Source organism: Leopardus geoffroyi, chromosome E2 (assembly GCF_018350155.1).
Source record: "Leopardus geoffroyi isolate Oge1 chromosome E2, O.geoffroyi_Oge1_pat1.0, whole genome shotgun sequence".
Taxonomy (NCBI): Eukaryota; Metazoa; Chordata; class Mammalia; order Carnivora; family Felidae; genus Leopardus; species Leopardus geoffroyi.
The window spans coordinates 61,358,049-61,371,182 of record NC_059335.1 but is presented as its reverse complement, the minus strand read 5'-3'; the positions used below and the strand labels follow the sequence as shown (position 1 = coordinate 61,371,182).

The 13,134-nt window shown below is 50.1% G+C and overlaps 1 protein-coding gene across 13 annotated transcripts in view; it reads left to right on the top strand.

Annotated features, from left to right (window-relative positions):
• Positions 1-7: 7 nt before the first annotated feature.
• The window catches only part of ANKRD11 (ankyrin repeat domain containing 11), a 181,376-nt gene continuing 168,249 nt past the window's right edge, over positions 8-13,134 (top strand). For 4 of the 13 annotated variants that reach the window (XM_045440027.1, XM_045440020.1, XM_045440022.1 and 1 more), the window contains exon 1: positions 209-320. The gene's annotated coding sequence lies outside the window, so the exon portion shown is untranslated. Of the gene's footprint in view, positions 321-13,134 lie in introns of all 13 variants that reach the window. The other 9 variants (XM_045440028.1, XM_045440033.1, XM_045440019.1 and 6 more) reach the window with 5 other exon arrangements.

The window sequence follows — 13,134 nt, the reverse complement described above, 5'->3', positions numbered from 1 at the left end:
CCGCAGCCGCCGCCGGGTCCGGGAGCCAGAGGCCGCCGAGCCGGAGCGCGATGGAGCGAGGGCCCCAGGCGGGGAGGCGCCGCCGCCGAGCGCGCGGCCCGACGTCCCCTCAGTGAGCGCCCGCGCCGCCGCGGCGCCGCCCGAGCCTGGCCGCGCCCGAGGGGCGGGCTCGCCTCCCGCCGGCCTCGCCGCTTCGCCGGCGCTCGGAGCCCGCCGCCGCCGCCGCCGCCTTCCCGCTCGGGCCGGGAGACGGGCTGGGGCTGCATGGCCTCGCCCGCGCGCCGCCGCTGAGCCCCGCGGAGCCGTGCAGCCGGGAGCCGGTGAGAGCCGCCGCGGGCCGGGCCGGGGGTCGGGGCGGGCGCCCGGGCGTGGGGCCGCCTCGAGGCCTGCAGGCCTCCTCTCTTGGCGGAGCAGCGCGGCAGGCGCCGGGGGGCCTGAGGGGCCGACTTGGGGCTCCGGGGGGCCCGAGCAGCCGTGAGGGGCTGACGGGGGGCCCCTGGGGGGCCGGAAGCGGGGGGGGGCGCCCGGGCAGCCGTGGAGGGCCGACGCTGGGCTGCGGGTGGGCCTGGGAGGCCCGGGCAGCCGTGAGGGGCTCCGGGTGGGCCTGGAGGCCCCGGGGCCGCCGTGAGGGGCTCCGGGTGGGGTCCTGGGTGGGCCTGCGGGGCCAGGGGCAGCCGTGAAGGAACTGACGGCGGCTCTGGGTGGGCCTGGGGGCCCAGACAGCCGTGAGGGGCCTGCGGGGGCTCTGGGCAGCCGCGCGGGGCCGACGGGGGCTCCAGGTGGGCCTGGCGGGGGGCGGGGGGGGGGCTGGGCAGCCGTGAGGGGCTGAGAGTGCGCCTGGGGGACTTGGGAGGGCTCGGGGCGGTCGTGAGGGGCCGACGGGGGCCCCGGGCACCTGGGGAGCGGGTGCGCCGACCTCTGACCCGAGGGAGGGGTGCGTTCGCAGTGTCGGTTGTAGTTGTTATTCCCAGCGTCCCTATTATTATCACTGTTTTGAAATGGGAGCAGGCGGTTCTCGGGCTCCGAGCCGGAGGGGGCGGGCGGACGGGAGTCGTGAAGGGAGAGTGGGGGCGCCGGGGGTGCAGGAGGCGCGCGTAGGCCCGCGGAGGGGCAGGAATGCGGGGCAGCGGCGCGGGGGTGTCGTCTGGGGGGAGGGTAGGCGGGACTGGGGGGCGGGTGGGAGGGAAGCGGTGGCGGCTGCAACAGCAGTCCTTGGCCTCAAGGAACAATGTGAGACGTTGCCTGAAATGTTAATTTCCGTTCCTCATTTCATCATCCCCTGGCAGGGCGGTAGCTGCGAGTGAGTGAGTGAGTGTGTGTGTGTGTGTGTGTGTGTGAGTGAGTGAGCGAGTGTGTGTGTGTGTGTGTGTGTGTGTGTGTGTGGCTGGCCATGCCACATGGATTCAGTCTTCTCTCAAAGAGGGATTGTGCTGTTAAATTTTGTATCTTTGCCGTTTGTGGATGGGGGTGAAGAACTCTTCGTTTTTCTTGAGGTCTGCTCTTTTCCTGGTGCCTCATCAAGGTTTTACTGCTTCTGCTGTTCTTTTGGAAAGCTAGCCTGTATCTCGGCGTCCAAGGGTTTTTGGAAGAGGCTTTGAAAGATTAAGCTGGCCTAAGCTGGCCCTGTGCTTTGAAAACCATTTTCTCTCCAGCAGTTGAGATGCGGCATGCCTAGGTTTCCTGGTTTCTACAGGTTATAGGAAGTTTTCTATCCCTTTGCAAGAACAGGATGGTTTTGCAGATTTCCCGGTGGAAAAATCGAATTTCAGGCTTTCTTGTAAGGTGGCAGTTTTTGAAGTGATTTGAGCAGTATGCTCAACATTCCTTTTAAGCTAAGGAGTGAAAGTGCGCACAGTTGTTGAGTTGCAAACCTTAGAATATTTTGGTGCCTGTGGCGGAGTGAGGAGCGGCGCTCAGCAAAGCTGTGTAACAGGATATTGCTGGTGGAAACAGTGCAGTTGAAACAGTTGCTATTTTGGTTCCTGCAAACCCGGTCAATGGCATAGCTTGAATAGTTGCAAATCAGAGACCCCCAGACGTGTGTTCCGTTCATTTGGGGACCTTGATTTCTCATCCGAAATGTTGTCCCGGAAGACCTGCTCTGTGTTGTGTCTTTGGAGACTGATTGCACAAGTCTTCTGATATTCCTTTGAAACTGCAGTTAAAAAAAGAAAAAAGGAAAAACATCTTGCTCAACTTTGATTGTGACCCTTGAATCGGATCCTTATCTCGGAGTTGCCTCCCCCGCCCTCCATTCAGCCGCTGTCCTCTGTGTAGTTGGTGCTCCGAGCTGGATCCCGGTCGGTCGATAGGCTGGCCCTCCTGAATGGGCTGGGAGGAGACAAAGACCAAGTAGCTTTGACATTTTTCTGTGTCCTTTGTGCGTGCCTCCTGACTTAGTTAAAAAGCTCCCTCAAGATATTGCTAAACTTGATCCAACTTTGAAACTTTCAGAGGTTCTTTTCCTCAATATTTTTTTAAGTTGTGGCAAAATGTACATAGAATTTACCAGAAGTTTGTTTTGAAAGGTGTCACATAGTCTCAAGTTCCTCATTTGCAGTTCTAACTTTGTGTCAGCTGTCTTCCTCGCTGGGGCCTGTCAGATGTTCTAGACCCGCTGCAGACCAGCCACGCTAATCACACGGCACCGCCGTTCATCTCTCTAAACCAGATGGGCTGCTTACGACTGGAGGCTGTCATGTTCTCTGTAATTACAGTGTTGATACGGTGACAAGCAGAACTTTCCACGGACAGAGCTGAGCTCTGCTGTTTGTATTTGAGAGTATTTTTCTAGAAGCTGTGTGTGCCTTGGGTTTTTAAGTACATTTGATACAGTAAGGTTATGTTTTATCCAGTGTAGCACAGTTATTTTGCATACGGGCAACGAGCCCATTATCAATGAAATAACATAATTAGACAGTGTCAGTAAATGCTGGTTCAGAGCATAATCTGCATTTGTTGCCAAAGTAAGTGTTTTGATCCGTCCGCTGCCCCGTGTAAGGCCCTTCATCCCTCACATGGTAAGCGTGGTGGGTGAGCTTTCTCTAATAGGATATCTGCTAGTTAAAGGGCAGAATGCTGACTGCGCACTGTGTCACTTACTGCCGTTGGGTCGGTCCATGGCCTGGGCGGGCGCGTTTTGCATGGCCCGTTTGACGAGAGCCTCCTGAAGAAGTTAAATGAACCCCAATAACTAAAAGTCATTGTCTTGACATTTTTTACTATGCGTTTTCTTAATTTTTTTGTTTGTTTACTTTTGAGGGAGAGATTGAGCATGAGCGGGGGAGGGGCAGAGAGAGAGGGAGAACACAGGCTCCGAAGCGGGCTCCGGGCTCCGGGCTCCGAGCTGGCGGCACAGAGCCTGACGAGGGGCTTGAACCCATGAACCGTGAGATCGTGACCTGAGCCGAAGTCGGACGCTTAACCGACTGAGCCACCCGGGTGCCCCAGTATGTGTTCCCTTAGTTGTATTTCAGATGGATTTTTTTGTGCAATTCAACTTTTCCAGTTTTATTTTACAGCCGTGGGAAAGAAGGGGTCAGTCCTCAGCTCCTGGAACTCAGGCAGTTAGAGATAATCAGTATAGAAAGCCTAAAAGGCTTAGGAAATGATCCCCTTTAACAACTAGGTTGTTAATTCTGATCAAGATGTTTCTATTCCGAGGTGGCTCTTTTTTCTGTTTGATGGGTCTTATTCGTGGTATCTTTTAAGCCAGGTCAGACCAAGCTATGTGTTTCCTTGTTGGTTTCTGTTATTGTTCTGTGCTTAACTCTGTTTCTCTCCCTCCACACTCAAAACTGTCTGTAAATAGTGTTTTATGGTGCAGTAGAACTACAAATGTTATTTTTATGGTAAGGTCCCAAGTGGTTATTAACCATCTAACCCTAATTGCGTGACCTCTTCCCCGAAGCCCCCCATGTGATCCCCCATCACTCTCCCTCCCTCTTAACTCCGGATGCTTTGGCTACATTGGCTTCCGTTTCCTGGATTGGGACACGTGCCGTATTCTCTCATGGCCTCGACACATGCTGGTCCTCCGTCTGGAACGGGGCCCTGCTGAGTGCACATTGTTGCCTCTCTTGCAAATCTTTGCTCGTCCAGAGCTACAGGATGCCTCCCTCCAGCCTCTGGGTCTTAGTCAAATATTCACTCCCAAGGAACATGCCACCCCCCCTTGTTAGAGCCGCATAAACACAGTTGGGGGCCTGGGCGGCTTAGTTGGTTGAGCTTCCAGCTCTTGATTTCAGCCCAGGTCACTATCCCAGGGTTGTGGGACCGAGCCCTGCGCTAAACGTGGAGCCTGTCTAAGGTTCTCTCTCTCCCTCTCCCTCCCCACCCCCGCCTCCCCCCTTCTCCCCTGCTTTACTGCCTCTCTCGAGGAAGTTAATAAATAAATACAAAAGGACTCAGCAGAATTGATGGAATGCACAGTGGTTGGATCACATCTGCCCTGTGGAAAGAAGGACTGCGTGCTTGGTGACAACAGGGTTGGTCTCCGGGATTGCTCCTACGGCATGACACTTGTTCCAGAAGTAGCTCAAGAAAGACTCGTTGAATTGCTTAGAGACTCTCTATGGAAATACAGTATTTGAATGACTTTGAAAGGAGAAACTTGGGATGAGGAACTTTCATTTATTTCACTAGGAATGATGGTATGTGATTTCAGCCATTTTTCCGTTTGTTTTCATTACAAGTTTTCTTTACAATTTAGACAAAGGTATGGGATACGACATTTAAGATCGGCACAGAACAACACCTAAGGACAATAATTAACGGAAAGGTTGTCTTCGTGGGAAGGAAAATGCCTCCTGGAAGCGGTTTTAGTGAGATTGCTGCTTTCGGGGCAAAGGTGAAGGCCTGCGGAGTGTAGTTTCCTGCTGTGTTTAGTTTAGAACTTTGAGCACCTTCTGGCCCCTTGTAACGCAAGCAGTGGTTTAGTATGGCAGTGGAGTACCTGGAAAGTTTTAGCATTTTATCTTACCTTTTTTTTTGACTCCTAAGCTGTTGTAATAAAAATGCTCCTGAGCTTTGAGGCTAAAGCTTCTGTTTAAATATAAATTCTCCAGAATGGAGTTGGCGCCTTAATGTCCTTCCTACCCCAGTTTTAGCGTTTTGATGACCAAAAAAGTAATCTCTTTGGAGGGAAATACACCAAAATGGAACTGTATGTTATTTATTTATTTATTTTTTACCACTTATGTTTTCTGATTAAAAAAAAAAAAAAATGAACCTGTTACGTAATTGGCAAAAAGATTGATTTTTGAAGAGACTAATTATGGCTATAATGTGGGTGACAGAGACTTGAATTTTTGGTTTGGATAAGAGTGTGCTTCATTTGTGTGGTTTTAACTTTTTAGGGAAGTAAGGGGTGAGTGGAATTGGTTGTGGTTGAAAGCATTTAGGGACACCATTCTAAAACTTAAGAAATCCCACAGTTTTGAAGCTGATCTGTGACTAAAGAGTTGAGTGGGTTTGCATGGTGAAAATAAAAGAGGTCTGTCCCATTAGTACAGCTGAGGTTTCCAAGGGCTGGAAGGACTGACAGTTCTGTTGCCGGGTGGAGGCTGCCGGCCCCCCCCGCCCCCCCCCCCCCCCAGGCCGTTGTGGGAGTTACAGTGTCCTTCCCGGCTGGCTGAGGGCAGGACCCAAGTTGCCAGCTCTGCCCTTGGCATCTGTGCAGTGAATTATTTATTAGCCTCAAAATCTGTAGGCACTCGTTTTCCACTTGTAAAGAAACCAGTGCGCACCAGTTCACTGTATAAAAGTGTTGGCCTTTTCTCAACGTAAAACATTTTCGATCACCTAGATCACAATTTTTGTCAAGGTTAAATAAAATTTCATAAAATCCCCCTCCCCTCCAATTGTTTAACTGTACAATGTGCCCTTTTAGAGTGGTGAAATTGAAATTTAACTTGTGAGTGCTTAATAAATGTGATATCAGAGGTTAGTTTTCATCTAAAATGTAGCAAATAGAGTTCTTTTCTCAGGGCATTAATAGAAAGTGCCCCACTCCTTGTAATGGCAGGCTCCAGAGCCAGGATGCTAATGTCCTGGAATAATGACTTTCTAAATAATGAGAAGTTTGCGTAAGGTTTTGGCTTAAGTTATGATTGCTTTGTGTTCCACTGCATTCATGTCTACCAAAATAAGATTTTCACTTAATTCTGTGTGATGATGTAGACTTGAAATCATTGCAGGTGTTCCGTATACATGTGTCTAAAATACAGAAGGTGAGGGAAGCAGTGAAGAACCTTATTACTCTTGAGAGAGAGCCTTGCTAGCACGCACCACGTTTCTAAAGTGTGGTTTTACATCCTGTGAAACAGGAAGTAAAAATAAAGAACAACAACAACAAAGAACCCCAAAGCAGCACTCTTGAAGGAATTTTTTTTTTTTTTTTTAATTACAAAAATGCCTGGCTACTTCAAGGATGTGCAGAACACTTGAAAAGAAAAACTCTGACCTTGTGGATGATAGAAAAGAAAGCCCAGGTTTTGGGGTCTGAAACTGACAGGGTCCTTAGTTTAATGCCCCAGCCCTTCCTGGGGCTCCGGTTTCAAGGCGTGTTTAGACTTTGTGACTCTTTTCCTTTCCAGACGTAGATGATTTGCTCCTGATGTGTTTGGATTATGTTGAGAACAGTCCACCTGAAATTTGAAGTATTTTAGTTTCGAGATTACTAGATTAAATACGCTAAAACTCAAAGTATTTTCTTGTAGGAAAACTTTTCCTTAACACTTAAGAGGTAATCTTTGAATTGTGTCCTTTGTCTTTATGTATGAAGCTTGGAAAAGTGATCTGTGCTTTTGCTCGTGGTTTAATTTTCTGCAGATGCAGCCTTAGTGAAATTTACATGGGAGCTTTATTTCTTTTCAGAGAAGTGATTAGATCTAATTCTTCTAAGAGTGGGTTCTCATCAGATGACGGACGTTTTCTTTATTTTCGTTTATCTTAATTGTTTAAAGCAGGCTCCACACCCAGCGTGGAGCTAGAGCTCGCGAGCCTGAGGTTGAGAGCTGCGTGCTCCACCCTCTGCGCCAGCCAGGCGCCCCCAGATGAGTGACGTTTTAAAGAGGACTGTGTTGAAGCAATAACTCTCGTTTTCTGCAAAAGGCTATTTGAAGGCTAAAGGCGCAGTGAGGGGTTAGCAAGTTGGGAAGAACATCTTTGTCCTGGAATCTAACCTATAGTCTCCTCCTTTCCTTTCCTTGATAGTTTTCTTTGAAGCCCCCAAATGTGTTGGCCCAAGGGGGCTGAGGAACAGACGATGAGGAAGGGTGAGTTACGTTAGATGGTGACACAGGACGTTAGATGGTGACACAGGACGTGGGGGGGGGGGAGGGTGAGGGAAACACGTGCACTCCCACTTGGGAGGAGTGCTTGTGTTTTTGTATTTCCGTCGTGTCACTTACTTTTCTATAGCTGCTGTAACAAATTAGCAGAGACTTGGAGGTTTAAAACCACATAGATGTGTCATTGTACAGTCCTGTAGACTGGGAGCCTGACGCGAATCTCAAGGGGGAACCTCCAGGTGTTGGCAGGGCCAGTTCCTGCTGAGGGCTCCGGGGGACACTGTTTCCTTGCCTCTTCGTGGCTCTTCACATTCCTGGGCCTGTGGCTCCTTTCTCCACCTTTTTTCTTTCTTTTTTTTTTTTAAGGGCTTTTATAAAATTAAAAACAAACCGTCTTATTTATTTTTGAGAGAGTGCCAGTGGGAAAGGGGCAGAGAGAGGAGGGGGACAGAGGGTTCTAAGTGTGCACTGCATGGGGAGCAGTGAGCCCGATGCAGGGCTGGAACTTGAGAGCTGTGAGGTCATGACCTGAGCCATAGTCGGACGCTCAACAGTCTGAGCCCCCTGGTGCCCCCCTCTTCTCCATCTTGGAAGCCTGCAGTTTTGCATCTCTCTGACTTTCCAACGTCACCTCTCCTTTCTACTCCGTTCTGTCTCACTCTTCCACCTTTGAGGACCCTTGTGATTATATTGGGCCCACCTGGATAATCGAGCATATGCACCCTGTCTGCTGATTAGACCTTAATTCCATCTGCAAACGTCATTCCCCTTTGCCGTGTGACCTCAAATACCCACAAGTTCCAGGGATTAGGATAGGGACTCTTTGGGAGCAGTGTTTTGCTGGCTATGCTAGGGTTCCGTGGATGCGGCCATAACGTGAGGTTGGATCAGGTCATAGAGCTGGCTCTGGTGCTTTGCCTCAGTTCACCAGAACCATCTTGGCTCTGGGAAGACTCAGCCATCAGTCAGCCAGTGTAGTCTGGCATTGATGGGGAGTTAGTGAATGTGGTAGAAATACTTGTCCTGGATGAGGTCTGGCTTTTTTTTTGTTTTTTAAAATAAACTTTTATTTTGGAATAATTTTAGATATACAGAAGTAGGACACACGGTAGTACTAGACCAGGTTCTTGAATGGTAACATTTCCCATAACACTGCTAAGGTTGTGAAAGCTGTGAGATCAACATTGGTATATTACTATTAATTGAACCCCAGACTTCATTCAGATTTCACCCATTTTTCCACTGAGGTCCTTCTAGTGTTTCAGGGTCCCACATTACATTTAGTTGATGTTTCTTTAGTCTCTTCCTGTCTCTAGTAGTTTCTCGGGTCTTGTTTGTTATGACCTTGACAGGTTTTATTTTTTTTTTAATTTTTTTTTTTTTTCAACGTTTATTTATTTTTGGGACAGAGAGAGACAGAGCACGAACGGGGGAGGGGCAGAGAGAGAGGGAGACACAGAATCGGAAACAGGCTCCAGGCTCTGAGCCATCAGCCCAGAGCCCGACGCGGGGCTCGAACTCACGGACCGCGAGATCGTGACCTGGCTGAAGTCGGACGCTCAACCGACTGCGCCACCCAGGCGCCCCTTTTTTTTTTTTTTTTTTAATATTTTTTTTTTTTTCTGACCTTGAAAGGTTTTAAAGTTTGTTTATTTGAGAGAGACAGAGAGAGGGAGAGAATGAGAATGAGTGGAGGAGGGGCAGAGAGAGAGGGAGAGAGAATCCCAAGCAGGCTGCATGCTGTCAGTGTGGAGTCTGATGTGGGGCTCAATCTCACAGACCGTGAGATCATGACCTGAGCCCCTACCAAGGATCCTCAACCGACTGAGCCGCCGAGGTGCCCATGACCTTGGTGATTTTGAAGAGTACAGGGTTTGTTTTTATGTCTTTGTAACCATTCACCCATTTGGCACACTTACAAAGCTCTGTACCACTGACTTCTGGGTTTCTCTGACTACTTTTCTAAATGCAGGCTGCCTTATAGTAGGAGAGCAGTCTTAAATTTTTTTTGCAACTGGAATGAATTACTTGTCTTATGGAGGGGACTCGTCAGACTAGACACACTTTGCTTTTCCCACGTTATATTGGTTTAGTCACTCTTACTCACTGCTCCTTGGGCCAGGCTGTGTTGTGGGTGCACAGAGGGACTGAGACACGGCCCCACCCTGAGGTTGGGAAGGAAGAGAGGTTGGGGGGGGTGGTGCTGTGACATGAGATAGGAGTTGAGAGGAGAGAAAGCATTTCTGGCTCTGAAGTCTGGGAGATGTCACGGAGGAAGTGTTATTTAAGAATCGGTGAGGGGCGCCTGGGTGGCGCAGTCGGTTGGGTGTCCGACTTCAGCCAGGTCACGATCTCGCGGTCTGGATCCGTGAGTTGGAGCCCCGCGTCAGGCTCTGGGCTGATGGCTCAGAGCCTGGAGCCTGTTTCCGATTCTGTGTCTCCCTCTCTCTCTGCCCCTCCCCCGTTCACGCTCTGTCTCTCTCTGTCCCAAAAATAAATAAAAACGTTGAGAAAAATTTAAGAATCGGTGAAAGGGGTTCCTGGGGGGGCTCAATCTGTTCAACTTCCAACTTTGGCTCAGGTCATGGTCTCGCTGTGTGTGCATTGGAGCCCCACGTCGGGCTCTGTGCTGACAGCTCAGAGCCTGGAGCCTGCTTCGGATTCTCTGTCTCCCTGTCTCTCTGCCTCTCCCCTGCTTGCGCTCTGTCTCTCGCAAATAAATAAACATTAAAAAAAACTGAAAAGCATCGGTGAGATATCGGGGTGCAGAACGCAGGGTGAGGCTGTCAAAGACTGTGGGAAGGACTGGGAGATAGGCTGTAATGTGGGACTTGCCAGCTAGACCTGTTTGAACACGCAGCCCTTGGAAACAAACAGCGGCAGATAAAGCTGGGAAAACGGACTGGGCTCAAATTGTGTAAGACCGGGTCTGCCGAGGAGGGGGCGGGGCACTGCCCCTGGTGTGTCCCAGGGTGAAGGTGGTGGACGGCCAGATGGAGGTCAGAGCGGCACCGGGAGGAGGCTTTGCAGCGCTCCTGGGCCTGAACTCGAGATGGGGAGGAGAAACAGGGAGTTGGCTGCCGCTCTTGGAGGCAGGTGAATGCAGGGTCAGCCTTGCGTCTTCCGGTTCGTACTTTGACCACCGCCCTCCATTTCTGGGCAAATCATCAGGTTTAGGAAAGCTCACACCAGCAACACTGCTGTAGAAAGTAGGTGCACCCGTTTCCAGGTAAAAATGTAGAACAGCTAGTTGGAAATGGATGATGGGGGGTGTAAAATTTGTCGTAGGAGCATAACTTGAATTCAAGTGAGTGGCAGCAAGGCCCATCCCAGAAAAATGAGGAAAAGTGAGGAGTGGGGGGCTTGTGACAGAGCCTGGCCAAAGGCCTGGCAGAGCTTGGGGAGCTCCCCAGACGGGGGGCGGGGGGAGGCGGCCCTGTCATCGGAGGAGGGCAGCGTGGTCTAAGACCTTCCTAAAGCATCTGGAGGACCTTGAAATGGGGAGGGGGGTTCAGGTGCGCTGCGTGAGCGAGTCGTCCAGGCCAAGTGGTGCTGACTAACACGTATTTATACACAATGCTGGCAAATGGGAGGTGAGTTGACTCAGTGGATGGAATGGGGCAGACAAGTGAGGGGCAGTCTGGCGAGAGGCGATGGCAGGTGAGGAGGTGTGGCAGAGATGGAGTGTGGGAGGCCATGGAAGAGAGACAGGAGGGGGGCCGGGGCCAAGGGGGTGGAGACGCCCCTGCTGTCGTGGTGCAGTCTGACGGGCGGAGGCCAGGAGTCCAGACCTCATGTCCAAGACAGGGGCAGTCTGGTTGAGACCGTGTGAGCTGCAGGCCAAGGATAGTAGTTTTGGGTTCATATAGGAGGGCTGGAGACTTGGGGGGCTGGAGAAATAACCTGCTAGTGCAGGCAATGCGGAAGGATTTGCTGTCTTGTTATTTTGCCCAAAGTAATCTCTACACCCAGCATGGGCTTGAACTCCCAACCCTGCGATCAGGGTACACTCTGACTCTACTGACAGGGCCAGCCAGACACTCCCGAACTTCGTCAGACTTATGACTTGTGTTTGTTTTACATTTTAAATATGTCAATGCGTGTATCCATAGATACCTGATCAATGTTTGCGTGGAAGATCAATCTTAAAAGTTAATGACTTAGGAAACAGGCTTGTGGCTTGAGAAGAGGAATGATACCAGTCAGGAAGTGTACTCCATGTAACAAACATGTAACACTTGGAACGTGTGCCAAGCATATTAACTAGCGTGAGCGTATTCCTGATTTGCTTTAAGTCGGTAGAGTGTAGGCTTTTTCCTGCTCCGTCACAGCACTGTTGCCATGTGCTGGGGCACAGGGGCTTTGTCCTCGTGTCTGTCTGTGGTTGGGCAGCAGTGAGACTCTGGGCGTCTGGCGTACGCAGCTTTCTGTTGTGTGGCTGTCTCTGTTGGCTGGACTCTAAGTTGAATGTAGTTTGATTGCATTGCAGAAATCAGGGTAGAGCGCAAATACGTGTTTCGGACAGCCTGACCATTGCAGGTGCCCAGGACAGGGTGCTCTTAAAGGGAGTTGCCTCGGCCACGGATGGACTACTCGTGTGTGGTGTCTTAACTTCTTTCTGTTTACTTTTTTTTTTTATTTAAAATAAATTTTTTTTTAATGTTTATTTTTGAGACAGAGAGAGACAGAGCATGAACGGGGGAGGGTCAGAGAGAGAGGGAGACACAGAATCCGAAGCAGGCTGCAGGCTCTGAGCTGTCAGCACAGAGCCCGATGCGGGGCTCGAACCCACAAACCGTGAGATCATGAGCTGAGCTGAAGGCGGACGCCCAACCGACTGAGCCACCCTGGCGCCCCCTTTCTGTTTACTTTTACTTACACTCTCCACACTTCGGCTAAATCTCCTTGTTACCAGCCCCTCTATAACATTACACATTTTTCCTTCCCCTGGTTGACAGCTGCTGTTTCTTTGAGGGAGAAAAATTTTTATAGTTGTTATACTGTCACAGAGCTAATCCAGCCTCTGGTTCCATGGTTAGTTCTGTAGGTCTCTGCCTTTCTTGCCACTTCTCCTTTCTTGGTAAAAAAAAATAAGAAAATAAATAAAATTATTTTTTAAGTTTATTTGTTTATTTTGAGAGAGCACGCGTGTGCATCGGAGGGGGGAGAGAGAGAGAGAGAATGGGAATCCCAAGTAGGCTCTGCACTGTCAGCACAGAGCCCCACGTGGGGCTTGAACTCTCGAACCGAGGGCTCATGATCTGAGCCAAAACCAAGAGGTGGACACTTAACCTGCTGAGCCACCCAGGTGCCCTGCCAGTCATTCTTTCTTGATTTGCACACTGCATGTAGGAGCTGCAGAACAACGCAGTCTGGATTTTGTAAATTACGGGTGCCCCTGACTCCAGTGATGACGGCTGCCAGTCACAGCAGGGAGGGGGGTGGGTTGGAGGACTCCTGCAAAGTCCCTCAGCAGTCGTGGCCTTTCCTCAGCCTAACTAGGTTGGGTTGTTATTGTTTGTTTGTCCGGGAATACTTTGGAGGGCTGTGATTTCAGGTGGGCAGAGCGTTGTATAACTGAGGCAGTGGTTTTAAGTTTTTATTCCCATATGGGCCTGTTTCTCAAATGTTGTGATTTAATTAAGCAGTAAAAATTACTCTTTGGATTGTAAAACATAAAAGTCAAGTTTGTTCCAGATGTTAGTGAGTTTATACTAATGTTCTATTGTTAACATCATGTTATCACTTGGGTTTTCTCTTCTTGACGCGTGGAGCTTTCCTTAACAAAGAGGTTCATGATAGCAAAGGGAACCATCAACAAAATGGAAGGACTGCTTACGAA